The sequence below is a fragment of the Sander vitreus genome, chromosome 9 (genome assembly GCF_031162955.1).
Source record: "Sander vitreus isolate 19-12246 chromosome 9, sanVit1, whole genome shotgun sequence".
In the NCBI taxonomy this organism is placed as follows: Eukaryota; Metazoa; Chordata; class Actinopteri; order Perciformes; family Percidae; genus Sander; species Sander vitreus.
Window position 1 is genome coordinate 14096334 of NC_135863.1, and position 20003 is coordinate 14116336.

The window sequence follows — 20003 nt, forward strand, 5'->3', positions numbered from 1 at the left end:
GTTTGATGAACAGTAAATTCATCAAAGTCAGTGTGCCCAACGCTATTTTCCGATAAACTGTAGCTGTCATATTTCACGAGACCCGCATGAGTGCGGTTTTCATGTTCTAGTTTTTCAGCCTCAGAGGGGAGAGAGAGCGGCTGACTGTTCGAGCCGTGTATAATTACGACTTTATGACATTTCATAAACAGCTGATTGAGCGGCAGTGCTCCGCTGCTACATGCATACAGCGAAAACCCTACATGTGCACGTGTGACGTTGCTGTTGCGCGATGTAAATCATGCGGCGCCCGAGTGCATTTGACCGGCATTAAAATCGGCATATGTCAGTCTGACCGGCAGATCGCCGGTCATGGCCAATGACGTGAAAATCGACCAATTCCGGTCACCGGCCGGTCAATCGGTGCATCTCTAGCTGCAACACAACAAGCCGCTACGGAGAGCAAAACGTGCACATCTTAAATTGGGAAGTGATGATCGGATATCAAACCAAATCCTCTAAACGATTCCAATAAAGAAACGATTCCGATGGAATCGTAATTTTTGAAACGATTCCAAGTAGGAATCGGTTCTCGATGCTCAACCCTAGTGACACCTGCTGTTGCCTGTTCAGCAGCAGTGTTCTTGTAATTCACCTCACTGTTTGACAGGTTGGTCATCAGTGCCTTCTGGTAACCTAGGCCCAGTTTTCCCAGCCAATAATATCTATGCTCTGTTACTCATATTACATAAGGTCTCTCTTTTTCCCTGCAGGCACCCATCTGGTTATGTGGCAGTTCACTTTTATTATATGCATTTTACAACATTCACACCTTTCCCAATGCACACCCTATACTACTGGCATTAGTGATGTACACATCCCATGCCTTTAGATGTTTTGTCATGTATAGAATTCAGTTACTTTTGTTAAATAAATTACTTTATCTAATCTTTGAAACAGTGTGTCTCCCACTTTGTCTTGGCCTTAAGAGCCAGGTTGTGACAGCAGCAAAGATAAAGACTAAGCAGGTGCCTTACAATTCCATCATCAAAGTATTTTACAACTTCAGAAAAAACTACATTTTAGAGTAGATTTTTTTGGAATAATCCATTTAGAGTGATTTCTCAGCAGCATACAGTATTAAACACAACAAAAAAAAATGGGTCGTGTGATAAGAGAATATCCTGTAAAGGAAAGTTAATGGTCCCCAGGACCATTAACCAAACAATTGTTTGTCCTCAACAGAGCAAAGAGCATTGGCTAAATGTCTGAAATACTACCTGACAACAGTCCTGGAGCAGTGAATATTAGTCAGTAGGTATAACCATTATCAGAGATATCATGAGATATCCAACTTTTTCAGTTTTGCCTATATTTAAAATATAAATAACGAGCAGCGGATTTCTACTAAAGACAGAACATGTTTGAGTTTTTCAGATAAGTACATGCACTAGGGAAATGTTCAATCGCACACAGACTTTAATGATGAACAGGGTGAGCTGGGATTCAAAAGGTTTTCCCCAACTGTCAGTGGAGAAGAAGCTATAACAAAGGAGGATACTAACGTCTAAGGAAACAAAGCTAACAGAGGTCAGTAGTTCATTGGAGCACATGGGAACTTCAAGAACGCCCAGCACTTCCAAGACAGCTGCTCCACCTCGGAACACCTGAGATTATCTCTTCAACACACCCACACACAGACCAACTGAGTCATGAGATATGTGTGTTACCCAATATCAAGCTTGACCCTATTACCCACCTCTCAGTTGTCCCTGAGGACCAGCCAGCTGCCAAAGAGGGCACTGTCACTTTGTGTGAGTGTGTATGTGAATTCTGCATTGACAGAGAGGGGCATCTAGGTCAAAATATGAGCAGGCAGGCCCCTGGAAATACCAGTTAGGCTGAAATCTGATTATGTTACAGAGAGAAAGAGTAAAACCTGAATGTGTGTGGATTAAAACAAGTAGTATGAAGGAGAGGTTAATTAGGTTACTGGCTTCCAGGTCAGGAGTTGGAAATCAGTAAGTCAATCAGGTCCACTGTGGATTTCACTAGGGTTTCTGGGGGAACTGGTGACCCATGCAGGGCTCTACAGTGCAAGCATTTCGCTCACGTATTGTTCTTTTAATCGGTAAGAAACCTGGGAGTGAAATTAGTAGAGCAGAAAATATGACTCTGGACACAAAATCTATTCAGTGCACAGCACTTTCCCTAATGCAACTGTTTAGGAAAGCATAGTCACATTCTCCATTGAAAAACAATGGTCTTCATCTGTGCCGTAATGGTTTCTTTGTATGAAAGAGTACACACACACACACACACAAACAGAAAAAAAAAAATTCTAAAAACGCATTAAGTGACACAAACAGTTATCGCTGAGGTATGCTGCCACAGCGTGTCAGGGCATGGTGCCCATAAGGCCACTCTGCTACTGCCCCCACCACCCTGTAACACCCCCTGATCCTGTATCACTGCCCACTGATTTTATCTGCCAGCTGCAGCCGGGTGGACTTTTTCTCTGGCATACAGGGGGATATTTTGCTTAGGACCAAGCCCTTCCTAGCATTTTACAATAGCAGCCCCCTGGCCGGCGCTAGGCAGTGCAACAAGAACAATCCCTCCCACCTCTCTGCTATGACTGGAAATGTCGACACCAGTGCATCATGCACACGCTCTTTTACAAGATTGCTATCCTGGCATGGTGACTCACCGATAACAAACCTGTAACCAAAGATTGTTACATAGTCTGTTATGTTGGAATCATCTGTTCAGATGAAAGAGGGTTGTGACCTCAGAAAACATACAGGGTCCCATAATTATAGGCTCCAAACAGAAAAGAGGCCAGAGTTCAAACTTGGTGGCTAAGAAGCCAGACATGTTAACCCTGTTTATGGCTCGAGTACCAATGTGTTACATGTTAACTCAGGCTGGAGACAAGTTAAGTTATACTTTCATTCAGGTGAACTTGTGCAAGAGCAGGGATGGGGAACTGTTGCAAAACCAATGTGTATTATTTGGTCACAAAAATAAAAAAATAAACAATGTGAATATAGTGTACATCAGAGTGAAAATAAAAGAACTAACTGACAACAAAAGAGTAAGCCCTCATTTCATAAATAACCAAACTGTGTTAGATGTAAATAAGTTACTTCACAGCTAGTCAGTATAACTGCAGTGCACTCAGCTCCCAGTGATTTACAGCCTGGGTGTCTGTTTGAAGGTGGAGTTCTGTGGATGATGTGGCTGAAGATGGTGATCTGGTTAGGACATTATGAAATTACGAAAAGTAGCCGATCAATACGATGTATGTGAAAAAAAACAAGAACCCAAAGCAGAGACTCAGAGTTTGGAGAAGATTTGGGTCAGGTTCATGGATGTCCGTGGGTCGCATTAAGCTGCTGCGCATTTACATTTCAGAAATGTGCATCATTTATTCAGTAAGGAACATTCACTCTTCTAGACTGCAACTCAAGCAGAATAAAGATAAAGGTTTCTAGTTGGTTGGTGCACTCCTACCTTGAGAGCCAGGGACACGATGCCCCAGGCGGTCCTGTTCCCCGCAGTTAGCTTGCTCTCTCACCAAACCAACCTGGAACCCTGGAGGGCAAAATAAAAACACAAAAAATACAATGCACATTAGGGCTGCACGATATGAGGAAAATATGCAATATGCAAGAACGTTGTTGAATATTGCAATAACAATATTACTTGCGATAAATAAACATATTAAAGTGTACTCAGTTCTGCTGCTTTCAGTATTCTGCTAAAATTCAACAAATTGCTTGTTGAATTTAAAACAAATGAAAGAGTTAATTTCCAACATTCAAGAAAATTGAACATTGAATATAAAAGGCACCACTACAAAAAAAAAGTGAGTTCATTTTAAGGTGCAGTTTTCTACTGATATTTTCTTTCAACTAACACAAACAAATCTGTGTCTTTCCCAATATGTCGCAGCCTTTCGCAATGTGTTTATTGCGCCAGTTGATGTAGCGATGACAATGAAAGAAACAATATATTGTGCAAAACCTGGAAACATAGGTCTTTTCAGTAGATTGACTATGATAAACTGGGGAGAGAGACTCCCAAAACAGGAACATATCATCCCAAGGGGAAACAATAATGGTTAATGTGTATTGAGCTGGCAATGTAAAAGCACATGCCAAGGTGTTCACTGGTGTACAATTGTAGAGAGGATAATATACTCATTGTGTATGCACTTAGCAAGTACATGGATAGGACCCTCTTATAAGTATGGACTTGACAACTGACAATCATTTTATTTGGTTGCCTCTACTGGCAAAAACTTTTTGAATTCTTTAAAGAAATTGAGAAATTAAATGGAAATAGGTGAACAGTTAAGTTTGAAGTAAATAAGTCCAATAATAAGTTGTCAGCATTATGAAATACCCCACAGGGGAGTACCAACACCGAGACCATGTCAACACTGATGCAGATTTTAGGACAGATTATTATGGACTAGTCAACACTGGAGAGTAAGTGCTAGGTTTTCCCATCATTTGAAATTCAGATGTATTTCTTCACGCTCCCACCAGCCCCTGTGGACATCTGTTGTCACTAATCCTGTCCCGTTCAGACCCTGTTCATTTAATTCTACATTCCCAGTTATTATTTCCCAAAGTGACTAAAGAACATGGGAACTGTAGGAGGCAACATGATAAGCAATGTCTTCTTGTTAAATCATGACCTCATGTTGAAATAGCTAGAGTGTATATGAAAGAACTGTCAGGTGATTCCTCCCGACTCCCATCCACTCACGAGGCTTGGTATTCCTTTCCCGATGCCATAATATGATAAATATAAGGATGACAGGAGAAAGCCCTGTTTTACTGGAATATAAAAGGCCCCTTATAGGGCCTCTAAGAGTCAGCATGACTTCAGAGATATTTATAGATTCCTCCAGCCCTGCCTAAAGCCACATTGTTGTCTCTCATTTGATTAGTCTGCTATTGTATTAACAAGCAACGCTGGCATGGGAAAAAAAAACACATGAGGCAGCTGTTGATCTTTATTCAAACAACAAGATTAAACATGACAATCATCAGCGTTCCTGGAAAGAAATTGTTAGAAATCAGCAGCTCAGTCAGAAAAAAAAGTATACGTATATCAAAACACAACAGAGGTAGAAACATGTACAATTGTTAGTCTAAAGTCGCTTTTCCATTACATGGTACCTGCTCGACTCGCCTCGACTCTACTCACCTTTTTTGGTTTTCCATTACGAAAAAAAGTACCTGGTACCTGCTAACAGGTACTTTTTTTAGTACCACCTCAGTCGAGGTTCCAAGCGAGCTGAGGCAAGCCGAAAAGGTGACGTAAAAGCGACAGACGGGGGTGTCCTGAACAAACCCGCTATTTTTAAATAGTTTACCAGCTGTGTTTTTTTTTTGCTGCCTCCAGCTTCATTTGAAACTAAATGTGTCTTCTGGCTGTGGCAACAACAACACACCTTCCACGTTCTGTGTGTGTGTGTGTCGCGTTAGGTCACGGCAGTTTCCTGCGGCGCCGCTTGTTTTACAGTTCTGCGGAGGCTCCAGGCAGAGCTTTCGCCATAGCCTACGTACACAACACACATGGCTGGCTCGACGCACGCACCAGCGCACAAGTATAAACATCAGGCCACTTACATAGTATACGGCGAAAGCGCTGCGTGGAGCCTCCACAGAACTGTAAAACAAGCTCAAGCTTATACTTGTGCGCTGGTGTTTGCGTCGAGCCAGCACATAACGACCAGCCACGCTGAGGCGGTACTAAAATCTGCAATGGAAAACGGACGCACTGTGTGTCGAGTCGAGTCGAGCAGGTACCATGTAATGGAAAAACGCCATAAAAGCAGATCTGGTTCTATGATTAAGCACAGCTTTTACAGAGGTCAATATGTATTATGAAGTGATTATCTGTAGACCCAATTCATTATTCATTTATTTGACAGTACTATGAGCTGTCTGACTCTAATTCCTTAACTGCTTTCAACCTACTATCAGAAATGTGTTCATTATCAGAATTTGTGTGGGATTATGGCTTACTAACAAACATTTTCTTAATTCCTCAATATGCTGATTATTTTTCAATAAATAAATTTAGCACAAAAAGTAAGGAAATTTGTGGTTGGTAGATTATTTATCTGTGGTAACGATGCTTTTTGGCAATAAATCTTATACCTGTTTAGTTCCCTTTCAAATGGTGCCCCATTTGAAAGGAACATGCATTTGTGGGATGAGCAGCAGCGCTGAGTATGTTGGTTGCGCCCATGAAAAATTTGCCAAATCTTCTCTGCCAATGCCAAACAGCTTATTCTGCCATTTACTCGTTTGGTGGATTGGATGATTGAAGTTTGAAGAAACAAGACATATTGGCAATTGAACAATTTATTCATTTCACAAACAGGAGCCTCAGTAGCGTGTGAAAGAACCATACACAGCCACAACAGCCTGGCACCTCCTCCTCATGCTGGTCACCAGCCTGGTCACACACTGCTGTGGGATGGCATCCCATTCTTCAACCAGCAGTCCTGACCTCAACCCCATTGAACACTTGTGGGATCAGCTTGGGTGTGCTGTTCATGCCAGAGTGACCAACACAACCACCTTGGCTGACTTGCGACAAATGCAGTTTTTAAATTACTTGTTTTGTCCAACCAACGGTCCCAATACAAATGATCACATTTAGGCCTAGTCACCGACTGATGATTCAAAATGTCACATTGTCTTTTGTAATAGTCGGTTTGTCATTGTCATGCATTACCTCATGTCCACAGTAGCATAAGCTTACAGTCATGCTTCAAGTCCTGTGTTTGCATGATATGAGGATAAACAAGGGTTTTAATGTCATCATTTGCTAAATATCATTTGTACAATGTTGAGATCACTTTTGAGTGAGGTTGAGCCTTTTGTACCAGCTCAGACAATTTACATATACAGTATTTCGCAAGATCCTGAACATGAGCAACGCAAAAGTATACAAATAAACTCCAGGATAGCTAAGACTAGACTTTCCCTTTCTGTCCTGTTCTTCAACTTACAGACAGAAAGGGAAAAGTGAACAATGAGCTATGACCTAATGACAGAAGTCTATAATTCATGGAAGCATTTGGAGGAAAAGTGTTTTGTTACCATCATGCTCGGCACTCAATGTGCTTTCTTTATCACTTCCCCTCCTACTCAAGGGGCATTATAGCCAAGCCTTGTTCCCCACCATGGGCCAATCAAGCTGTTTATCACGGTGACCACTGGCCTTACTAAAAATCTGTCTATCTGCCCTTCCTCTGCTGTCTGAACCGAGAACTCTTCGTCAGCCAATTTAAGAGCCCACTACTACTGACATAATCAAACAATTCCCTCTTATCAACTTTCCAAAGGAGAAAACATGCGTATAAATAACATTTTATTTTAAATTCATGCATACAGAGCGGATGTAGCAAATCAACAAGCACACAAATGCTTCCAGTTAAATAATTAGTTGGGAGAAAAAGCTAACAGGACAGATATGCAATTAACTGTAAAGTTCCTTGCCTCTCAAACTTCAAACTCAGTTCAAGGCAAGCTTAACAAAATATGAATTAGCTAGTCACACTCACCTATAGATGCAGCAAACATCCACACCTCTCACAAATAATCCAGAGTATCTGCCTCAAAATGCATAATAAATACAGGCTCTGTATGTTTTCAGATGATATACACACACACTTAAAATCACAACCAAGTGAGAATAATTGCTTACGTTACAGGCTACTATGATCGCTGCAGAGGGAAATGGGAGTTGGAAGCAACAACATGACATCATGACTTCGCGTAAACATACACGGCCAATTTCTTAAAGGGATATTTCACAGCTGGAAAGATGAATATATCTTTAAATTGGGTCACTTATGTAGCAGAAATGTGAAAAATGTTTAGAAATTGGTGCCTTCTAGGCCGAGAAAAGCCAGAAAATGTGTTTTTGGCTCATGTAGATGAAAGACACCAAATCCCAGAATGCACTTACTTTGCTTCACTACGAGACCACCCCCCAAGCCACGCCTACCGCTTACAGAGAGGCAGTCAACTGAGTCAAGTCTATTGTGTTGTTATTTCAACTATATACACGAAAAAACGTTTCACCGTGGCTCAAGTGGTGTTACACATTTAAAATATATAAAAACGACATTATATAAAAACGATATACAAAACGGGCTACATTTAGTGCACACACATTATAGGCTCCGTAAAGTTCAACTAGGGCATTGCATTAGCGCTTGGTGTAAACAAGTATGAACACAGCCGTGAATTTGCGTGGAATGTAGCTAGAATGGTCGGCATTTAACAGTCACAAACTCCACCAGCGGTGAGCAGTTAGTTGGATACAAGCACCGCATTTCAGCACCAGTCCGTTTTAACACAGCCCACCTCCACGAGTTTCATCCAGCGACACAGCAGCATCTCTATCTGCTCGGAAGGCTAGCAGGCCTGGTAGCTGGATAGTCCGGTACACTGTTGTTCAGCCATATTTCCACAAAAACAAAAGTCACAGCAGTCTCTGAACTTGCGTTGGGAGTTCCGTTGAAGTTGGATGTAGTCCCGTTTGTTGTCTAATCCATCCATCCTGCTTGCAAGCAGACACTTGCAAGCAGGATGGATGGCACAGGTGGCCGGCTAGCGTTAGCTTTCCACCTAGCTGGAACTCCCGCCCTCGTTCCGCTTTTCCGCACACCGCTTTGGATGTCCCCTTACCTGGCATGTGGCATCGAGCAACACCGCTGGCTGAGGTGCTGGTCTCCATAGCAGGCGAAGCTCGCGTAGTGTGTCGAGTATTCCATCTGTAATAAAGTGTCCTGCATATTCTCCTATCTGTACCAATGTAACCTGGTGGTACACATGTGCGGTAGTTTGAATGCACATAATTGTTGTAAAAGTTTTCTGCTGAAAAAACAGAGCCTGTTTAGCGAAGCTTCAAGATGGCTAACACTCGGCTAGCATCGGCCAGTGACAGTGCCACCCCCTATGGGCGGGTTGAAAACATGCAGAACTAGCTAGCTGTAGTTCACAGACTCTGGGCAAAAATGCCTCCGATGACACTAATTGACGATTTTTGCGTCAGAGGCTTTTTTCCAGACACAATACAGAGAAGTCTCGTCTCAGGGGGACATGAGGGAGGGACGCACGGTCATTCGAAAATACTACCGGGTTTCTACTGATACAAAGCTTGATGCTAATCGGTGAAGTATCCTTTTAAGCCAAGTGGCGTGTTATCTGTACGCATTTTGAGCTATCCGCGTCTATGTCTACGCTGTATACAGTGGACGTAAACATACACACCACTTGGTGTGTTATCGCGAGAAGAAAGCTACGTTTGGGTTTAAGGAAATGTGACACACGGGTTGGATTTAGTAAAAGAAGAAAGCTACGGTTGAGTTTAGGAAATGTGACACGATCCCCGGTCTCCTGGGTGAAAGTCCTGTGTTTGACCCATCGACCATTCCGACCAACCTCCCTACGCGGATTTTCGCCCTTTCATACTACTCGCTACGGCGTAAATTCACACGCAATCGCAAGGTAATGTAAGTCAATGGAGGCCAAACGGTGTTGATAAACACGCTAAAAAGCGAGTATGCGTCTTGATAACACGGCAAAAATGGCATACGAATTGGCGTGTCATGCATACGCCACTTCATGAGATCAGTCTGGAAGCAACATGGATGAGATCAGGGAGTGGAGGACAAAAAGAGATCTACTAAGAGCCGGTATGTGAACTCTACTCCTGTGAAAAAAAAGGGAAAGGGCTGGGCAAAAAGACAATAATCCTACAGATCAAGTGTGTTGAGTTTTAAGTCAGACCACATGCTCTTGGATTAACAGTGGCATTGCCTGACAGTGTGTGAGAAACTGCTGATACCACTGTGCAAGAAATTAAAATAAGTTTTTACTTGATTGAGCGGCTTATTGGTATATGTAATATACATGTAATATTTCTAGGGCTGCAACTTACGATTATTTTCATAGTTGATTAATCTGTCGATTATTTTCTCGATTAGTCTATTAGTTGTTTGATCTATAAAAATGTCAAAACATGGTGAAAAATGTGGATCAGTGTTTCCCAAAGCCTAAGAGGACGTCCTCAAATGTCTTGTTTTGTCCAAAACTCAAAGATATTCAGTTTACTGTCACAAAGGAGAGAAGAAACTAGAAGATATTCACATTTAACAAGCTGGAATCAGAGAAATCTTATTTTATTTAATAAAAAAATGACTCAAACCATTAATCGATTATCAAAATAGTTTTAATTAATTTAATAGTTGACAACTAATCGATTAATCGTTGCACTTCTAAATATTTCTATATGGATGTAACTAGGGCTGAAACGATTCCTCAAATAACTCGATAACAAAAAATCCTCGATGCAAAATGATTTGCCTCGAAGCTTCGTTAAATCAATGTTACCAACGTTGTATTGCTGACGGACGGTGTTTCACGGATCACTATTATTGTCGCACACCAGACGCTGCTCAGTCTGCTGGCGACACATGCCAGAGCATAAATAGTGAGGGGCTAAGAGAAGAGACAGGCTGGAGAAAACGACAAAAATTGTCCTAAGTTTGGAATCAGTTCAAACGTAATTAAAACAAAAACTCTGTACAGTGTGTCTACTGAAAAACCGAACTAGCTTACCACAATAATAGCACGACGTCAATGCTTCAGCATCTCAACAGAAAACATTTCTCATCCATTCCACGAAGCGAACCCGACAAAAGTAAATCACATAGTTGTATGGACGATGAAACCACCAAACACAACTAGCAAAAACAAAGACAAGAAAATACGTACTGGTGACCACAATTTGATCTAAAGAGCCGACTTGTTGACTATCCCTTCGGAAAAACAGCCGATTGTTGCGCATCTCTCTCTCTCTCTCACTCTCTACGGAGAAACAGCTGATCAACGATCTACTAGCATAAGTGTAACAGAGCTGTGTAGCATTGTAATCAAATATATAAATGAAAATAGGTTGAGTATAATTAATATTTACATATAGGCCTATATACAGATCAGGTTGAAACTTGTAGTTCTGAAAGTTAAGTTGCACAACTTAAAGCGCCCATATTATGCTCATTTTCAGGTTCAAAAACACCATATTTTTGTTGTACTGCACAGCTCTCTCTCACTGCTGCAGATCCTCTTTGAAACCTCTTTTCTTCTTCTGTACTATCTTTGATTGCACTCGCACATGCGCATGTCAGCTAGCTAGCTCCATAGACAGTAAAAAAAAGGCTGTTTCTACAACTTCGGTCAGTTACAAGGCAGGATTAGCTGGGAGACTTCTAAATGAGGGTGCACATGTAAGTAGTTCTTTTGTAGATTATGGTGAACTTGTGTGTGTTGTAGCAGTGCTTTGCTATTGAGAACGTAGCATGCTAGCGTTAGCATGCTAACGCTAACACTACGAGCTAACGGTTGCGGTTAGCCAGCTCGTTTCAAAACAGCATGGATGGATGGATTTCAAAGTTTGTATGCGTGTGGAAGCACCAGAGACACAAAAGAACACCCCAAATCCCAGAAAGTGTTTTTTTTCATAATATGGGCACTTTAAGGTAATGTTTATGTATGAAAATTATCGATAGCTGCAGCCCTAGATGTAACAGATTACTGAATTATTCAAAGTTTCCTTATTTCATGAGCAAAATAAAGTTGTAAATGTCAGTTCTTTATTAGGGCAAACCAAGATGAAAGACGTAAATCAGCTGAGGTTTATTACAGTTATACATATGAGAAATAAATAAATACAGTGTCCTTACTGCCTTATGTCCCTGTAGGGCTGGGTATTGGCACTCGACAACTTCTCCAGGCGAACAATACCTGCATTCGATTCTTTTTGTACCCAGATCTAGTTAAAAAAAAAAAAAAAAAAGACTATTTGTATGCTTATGCTCACAGCCAATTAGGGCTGGGCAATATATCAATATTATATCGATATGAGACTAGATATTGTCTTACATTTTGGATATCGTAATATCGTGATATCGTGATATGACACACGTGTTGTCTTTTCCTGGTTTTAAAGGCTGCATTACAGCGAAGTGATGTCATTTTCTGGACTTAATTACTGTTTTATTATTTGCCTTTACCCAACTACTTATCCACATTTAGGGATGGGCGATAGAGACGATATGCAATATAGACGATACAAAATTGGCCTACGATAGAGATTTTAATTATATTGCACTATCGCGATAATGCATGTTGATGACGCAATCTACCCGCGAAGTTTAGAGCCACGAGCTGCAACTGGCTGCAACGCATCATCGCCATCATGAGCAAACATGGCTGAAAGTAAAATGGAGGAGCTGGTGAAAAAGACCGGTGCAACATCCATTATTTGGACTTGGTTCGGATTTAAGCCGCTACAACGGACCTGTGGTCGAGCCGTACCACGGAGCCTTTCATCAGCCTGACAATTCATTATATAACGGACAATTGGAATCTTGGCAGGCAGTGTTTGCAGACGTCGTACTTCCCCGCTGAACATACAGGGCGCGCGCGTGCGTGTGCGCGTGTGTGTGTGTGTGTGTGTGCTCGTGTTCGTAAAAGTGTGTACACGTGTGCTCAAATGCGTTACATTAGGCTGCAGGTAAGAAACTTTGTTTTTATTTAGTAAAATATTTAAGTATTTATTATTTAAGTATCTGCGTATCTTTGCCTAATAGTGAAAGTATTTTCAGTACAGTGTCTGTTCCTTAACTAAAGAGACACCAGTTTTTCCTGTTCTCTGCATCGTGGGGGGCATTTAAGAACCAAGGACTTAAACTAACTCAGTGTAAATACTTCAAGCTTTTTCTTTGTTAAAGTCTCTGCAACTAGTGTACTTGAATTTTATTTATCTGCACCATTATGTTGTATAATTACAGTTTTGCACAATAAATGTTCTCAAAACTACATACTACGTTTCTTTCTCTTTAAAAGAACCCCAATATATTTAGCAGTTTGGCTTTCCTTAGGGTCTATGTAACCTGGTCTGAAATGGTTCTATTATAATTTATATATCGTGATATATATCGTTATCGCAAGAGGCTGCAATGTATATATCGCAATATGGATTTTAGGCCATATCGCCCATCCTTATCCACATTATCGGTGATTATCAAAACTCTCATTGTGTAAATATTTTGTGAAAGCACCAATAGTCAACGCTTCAATATCGCCATCTTTGTATTTGGTCAAAAATATCGTGATATTTGATTTTCTCCATATCGCCCAGCTCTACAGCCAATCACCGCAAGCGTTCTTCGATTTAATGCAATGTGTGATTGGCCCACTACTGCAGTAGCAACAACCCACATAGTCTGTGGTGTGGTTAAGTCAAGTGCAGTGTATTTGACTGAGTTGGCAGTGCAGCATTGAAATCAAGTACTCTATTGGTATCGGTATCACTTATACTGGAATTTGGTATTGGTAATTTTTTTTAAACGATACCCAGCCCTAAACCCCTGAGACAGTTTATGATCCCGTCCAGAATATGTTTGGGCTGCTACTGCGTAGCGAATGATGGAGTACTGTGGTATTATGCTGCAGGCTAATTGTCTTCCAAGGTATTTTCAAAGCAAAAGTGTGCCTATGAGTAATTGTTTTATGTAGAGTTCCATATGTCCACAGAGCATAAGAGTCAGATTTTCAGCAGTTGCTTTTTCTTCATCTCATACAGTTTTGCAACCGTAAAATTAACCACTGTGGGACTCAGGGTCCATTCACAATAGAAACAGCGATCTGGCGATTCACCACAGGGTTGTGTGGCGGTGGGAGTGTCACTTAAACAGCCCATTTGTGTGACGTCCTGTTGTGTTATTTAACCCCCCCCCCCCCCAATGCAGCACAAGTAGAGTATGTTTCACAATTATTGTTTTCTGTCAGATAGCTTTCTGTCACAAATTGTTCGAACAGCTGCTGATAAGTGTGAGCTAGAGTGAACTGTGGGGGGCACACCACAAAAACTACGAATGACGGTCCTCTATACACGTCAGCCAAAAGCATCTGAAAACCGACAGCCAGCATCCTTAGGAATGCAGTCGAGACGTTCTCATTTTAGGACCGCAATCAGATTTGTAAGGGATTAAAAGCTAAAATGTTTAGGCGCCAGGCTAAGCAAAGCCTTAAAAGCCCCCTGTAAAGTCCTTAAATTGATTCTAAAATAAATAACTACCTTACAGGCTGGATAGCCCTGATTTACAATATGATTTAAATCAGCAGGGAAATTTAGATCAGCGATAAAATCAATCCATATGCAAAGCCGATCCATCTAATTGCACAACTCTATTTTCAGCTTTGCGTTATGGTGTTACATTTCACATTTTTTTCTATTTTCATTTAAAGTGTTTCATTTCACCTCCACTGACGTTGTCCTGGTCTTGTTGGAGGCAAACCGCTAGCCCGGCACTAAAAAGATCTGTTTCTCTATCGTGCTGCTGCGGTGCTCCCACACCAAACAGCGCTGGGTTGATGACAGGACGTTTACATGTCAGGATATTTCTCATCTCCACTCTGAATCAACACTGGCAGGCTTTCCATCAAAGGGTGTTGTCTTAAAGCTCACCTGTGAAAAGTCTTGAGGCATTGGCTCGAAGGCCAGTGGAATATTGGCGCCTCATTTCTTAAACTGAGACGAAACCGCTTTCAAATCTTCAGTTTGGGCAAGACATCTAGCTCTCTCACAGAGAGTAATAAAGTTTAAAGGTGAAAAGGGCAAGTTTGATTCCTTGATTCCAGGAATCCAGATGTGTGATGTGCAACATGAACTAAACTAGTTAGGCTTCCCCCCTCTCTATGTCTATGCTACCTGGTTCAGTTTGGCTAATCTCCTATTAGTAGACTTAATTCTAACAGAAGACAGAGCCACTTAAACTAAATATTAGATTAAATAGTAGAGCTGCAATGATTAGTTGATTGTCTAAAATACAAACATTCTGTGGATGGTCTGCTTATACACGAATCACACAAATCCCCTCCCCCCCATAAATGATGAAGAGAAGAACTCATCACAGAGGTATTGAATTCATCACACAGATATTTTATTCAGGCAGTGGTTTCACCGCATCCAAATCTTATGTAACATGAGGGTTACATTAATAGAGACAGTCCCTCCAGGATTTTGCGATGTCGCGATGACAACAATTCACGCAAATTCCACCAATCACCGTGAATTCGGTGCGACTCACAATTTTGACCAATCACCGCAACTTTACCGCAAATTTGACCAATAACCGGAGTTTCCCCATGACCAATCCCAGCAGTCCCACGTGCCAGACTTTGCGTCAGTATGTGACTGTGAGAGCCACTGACCAAGCGGGAGTGAGAACGGGTTGACGTAACACACGTACATCGCCAAATTCATTTCCTTGTTTCTGCTATGAAGACGAGACGTGTGTGTGACTCGAACGTCTCACATTTCCCAACAAAACGTACAGCGAAAGACCGTGCAAAACATTTCAGACCGTCCTGCCAACCTGTATACATTTTAACATCAATGTACGCTGTAACGTTTTTTCACTCTAAAGTCACTGAAAGCTGCTGCTGTTTCAATCCTGTCGGCTCTCTGCAGCAGGCGGGGCTGATGCTCAGTTCCCCCCGCAACTGACACGCACACACATACACACACAGGATGCAGGAAAAAACGGAGATGAGACGTACACGATGACCTAAATTGAGGACAGCTACGCTTGTTATTGTAAGTGTGTTGGATGATAAGTTAAAGTCCAATAAGTACTTTATCAAACCGTATGAATGTGTGGCCCAGCCCAGGATAGGAAATTCACTAACAACGTAAAGATCAACAAGACACTGACAGAAATGTTCAAATTTGATTAATTCAATAATTTATTATTTTTTGTCTTAAATCCACCAGCCATTTTCATATTATACCAACATTTGCAGCATCCTGAGCCTTTTTGTTAAGGTTACTAGGAAAACTCAGCCCAGAGTAATTTTAATCTCCCCGAAACAAGTTTCCTTTTAATTTTTAAAAAACTATACCACACACAAAAAAAATTGCAACTTTTTTTTTGCAATTTTCACTGTCTCTCGCAACTTCATTGCAAAAAAAAAAAAAAAAGACATTGAAACTTTTATCGCAATTCTTTACAAAAGCTCCCGCAAAATCAGGCATTTTGGACCGCAACAAACAAAAAAAAAAAAGGCCGCGAAATCCTGGAGGGACTGAATAGAGCATATCGCCTCTGAATCATAAATTGTGTGGTCAAAGGCTGCACAGATTAATGTGTGAAGCTTTTCTTCATATGGACATACGGAACAACAAAACTCTCAACTCAAAGGTCACATCCTCAATAAAGCCACACAAACTAATTATCTACTCAGCCTCACTGTTACAGCATAGAACTGTCTGTTAATGTATTAAGTGAATAGACAATGAATAAATGTGTCCTGAGCGGCACTGTATGATTGTTATTTGAGCTACACAAATAAACTTAAACTCGATCGGGACATCTTTAAATTAATCGGTGTTGGCTATATAAAGCCCAATCCCTTTCTTATCCTTTGTTTACTGAAATATTTTGTGATCCGGCTATGCCAGCCATACATTTGGTATAATTAATGATATCCACACTGACAGTGTGCAGCCACAAGCAATGCGAACACAGCCACTTCAAGACATGTTACCATCTAGCCAAGTGAAAATGTATCCCCAGAAATGGATCTAAATTAACAACAAACATAACAAAAGTATTCACAAAAGCATTCATTCCCTTTGCTACAACAGACTTAAATAATCCCAACTGTTTGATGGAGGTTGCATAAAGTTGAATGGACATCATCAGTGTATAATTAAGGTGTGACAATTGAGTTTAGATTAAATATGCCTGTATTCGGAAAGCCTAATTGCTGGTAAATCAATTATCTGGTAAAATCGACATCATATTAAAGCAATATTTCAAACAATTCTTTGCATTTTGGCCTTGCAGTTCTTTTCAAAGAGTTAAGAAGTCTTTTTTTGGTTATAAGCTTTTCCATTTAGGTATGGCAAAAGGCGGAAAAGGTGCATACAGTATCAAGTTATAAGGACCAAAGGAACACTCTTACAATCACAGCTGTGTCATGTGTAACTGTCCTTAACTGTCATAGGTCTACATTATGAAAAATATATAGGTTTATCTTTCACAAGCTAATGTTACCGACAACCCTGATGACATCCACCAGCAATAAATGCCTTTAATTGCTGACATCGAATCATTGCCTCAAGCCCAGGGAAGTGCTTCATCAGGAAGACGAGAAGGCATCGCTGGATGTTGACTAGCTGGCTAACGTTAGCCGAGCTCCATTGTTAGCCCGCTGATTAGTCACTAGCTTAATATCAACGTCAATTTGTCTTCCATGGTTTATCCTTCTTTCGGTTTCAGAATCTGTTGGAGCGAAACGGCGTTTCGAAAACAACACTAACCGGTTTTCCCGTTAACTCATCAGCTACCGTTAGCTTTATTCCAGCTAGCAAGGCACCGACTGACACATGGGTGATGACAGCGATGTAACGTTAGGCAAACATTCTTCAGAGTAACACACTCACCCAGAACCACCTCTGAAGATCACCTCCGAGTCATAGTGAGACGAGAGGAGCCGTTATCTGAAGGAAAACGTCGTCGAAGAGAAAAATGGACTAAGTGTAATAGAAAAATGTCGCAACAGTCAGACAGGCTGAGTGGAGGCTGTGTGTTGACAGCTCAGACAGACTGAGTACTACAGCAGTAGTGTGAACTGGCCCGAACTGGCTGTCTGACGGCAGGAAGTGACACGTCGTGACATCACGGGAGAAGTCTACGCATAGACTGTAAAAAAAATAACAGTCTATGAGTCTACGCCATGGATATATAAAAAAACAACCTTTAAAAAAAAAAGTACTACCTACGCAAGGTGAAGTGCGCGCCCATCTCCAAATTTGTTGACAGATGTTAAATGCACTTTTTGTGGAGCACGGGAATCTTTAATTGTGGGATTGTAGGATAAGAATCCATGACCTGCTGAATGTCTGTCTGTTCACCCTAAATATTATTACAGCAATAAAAGAGAGCTCATACTCTCATGTGTCACAGCTTGGAATGACCGCAGAAATGGCACGTGGTGGTAAGGTAATGATGAAGTAATGATCCATTATTAGTATGATCAGCTCAGCACGATGCAGGGACAAAAATATAACATTATAAGGAAGCACTGAATTTTTGTATTGGGTTACTGCGATTTCTTTAAGAAACTGGTCATTATTAAGGCTGGATTACTAAATGGGAAAAGCAGGCAACAGCTCCTGGGCCTCCTTGTTGTGTTAGATCAAATGACAAGTTAAAGAGGTTAATTCAGTCATTAAGCAAATACACAAACATCCTTAGGCACTAGTTCATCAAATAGACTCTCCAGTGACTTAGTATTGCACCTCCATAAAGTTGAGTGACTTGCAAGAAACAAAGTAAACAAGAAGTGCTCAAAATTGAAGCTCTACAGGCCAAGATAGTCTAGATCCTAGACTAGATCATCATTTCCCATAATGCAACCAAAAGCTCCTGATTAATAAGGGTTTTAAATTCCATGTTCCCAGTTGGTAATGCAGACTTTCTGTAAGAAATTCAAAGTATTGCGTAGAGACATCAATCAGGGTCTTTACACTTTACATTATACTAACTGTTTTCCCAGACTGTTACTACAATTAAACAAATCAAATCAGTTCAGTCCCCTTTTTACACAGTTCTCATCTACTCACTGGTCTATTATCCTTTACTCAGAGCTATTCAGTAAGAACTATTCATTTCAGTTTTCAATTTCTGATATATTCTTCGCTCATTCACTGCAACTATTTAGGAACAAGGTGAACAAAATGTCCTGCAGGCTCAAATCAACCAGTGCTTACATGTCCTCTGCAGTGGAGCGATCACTGACGCACGGGCCAAGAAAAACAGAAAGGCCCGTTCCCCACTGCTGCTTCAGATGTGCTAATCCGTGCTCTTCATCACTTCTGCAAACAGAATTCCACCTTTTTATATGGGACACAGCTTGTTTTCCTTTGGCCCAGTCTCAGAAGGGAACAGAGATGAGGCCCAGAGATGGAGCAATGCTAGCTCAGCACTCCTCATGACATCAGATGACTTTAACTGAGTACAAACACATCATTTTTTTCTTAAGTTTATTTGATCTGTTTGGAAATACAGATGAAAAACAGCAAATTGTGTTTTGATCTTGTCCAAGATGGTCAACAGTTCAGTTCTCAGTTGTACAACAACCAAACAGATAAATCTATTATAAAAATAATGCTCCCAGTAAAGTTCAGGAGACATATTTTGCAATATGAGCTCCAGTTAAACAACCATGTGAGTAATAATTGATCATATTCAGCACCTCAGATTTCAAACCTCTTTACTAAGCGATTTTAAAAAGAAAGAAAATTCCCGCACACACTTGTCACCTCTGCATTTGGTTTATTTGGTCAGTGTGTGCAGGGATTTTTACTTTCTTTTTGAAATGACTGAAACTTCAGTGGAATCAATTCCCTACACCCCAAAGGAGACAAGGTGTGTGTTGCTTTCTGCTCTTTCTACTAAGCTATACACATGGGATACATTCCTCTCCATCAGCAACATTAGATTGGCCTAAGCAGCAGGAAGCACTGCATGGCTTTTCATTGTGGTTTGATTAACCACATACCACAACAGAAATAAATATATCTGAAGCACTGACTGAATTAAAGATATCAAAAGTATTTCCACTATCAGTAGGGCTGAACAATATAGTTGAAAACATTATCAGAATATTAATAAAGATTTCATGACATGAGGAATGCATATAAAACACGTAAAATATTCAGAGATTCCATTGTTAAGCAATACATAAGACCTAATTCTTCATATGCGACAAACAAAATTGCCTGCTCAAAATTTTATTTTATCATTAATCATTAACAGTACCTGGTAGAACAATGACATAAGATCATACAATCTTGATATAATGTTGGTGATATTCAATAAACAATATTATTGAATTATTTCCCAG

At 40.7% G+C, this 20003-nt stretch overlaps 1 protein-coding gene across 2 annotated transcripts in view; it reads right to left on the reverse strand.

Annotated features, from left to right (window-relative positions):
• Positions 1 to 17736, reverse strand: part of atp13a3 (ATPase 13A3) — a 40954-nt gene extending 23218 nt beyond the window's left edge. The window contains exons 1-2 of one of the 2 annotated variants that reach the window (XM_078258837.1): positions 17539 to 17736; positions 3496 to 3576 (exon numbers count right to left, since the gene is read on the reverse strand). The gene's annotated coding sequence lies outside the window, so the exon portion shown is untranslated. The remainder of the gene's footprint in view (positions 1 to 3495; positions 3577 to 17538) is intronic. The other variant, XM_078258836.1, reaches the window with a different exon arrangement.
• Between the last annotated feature and the right edge of the window lie 2267 nt (positions 17737 to 20003).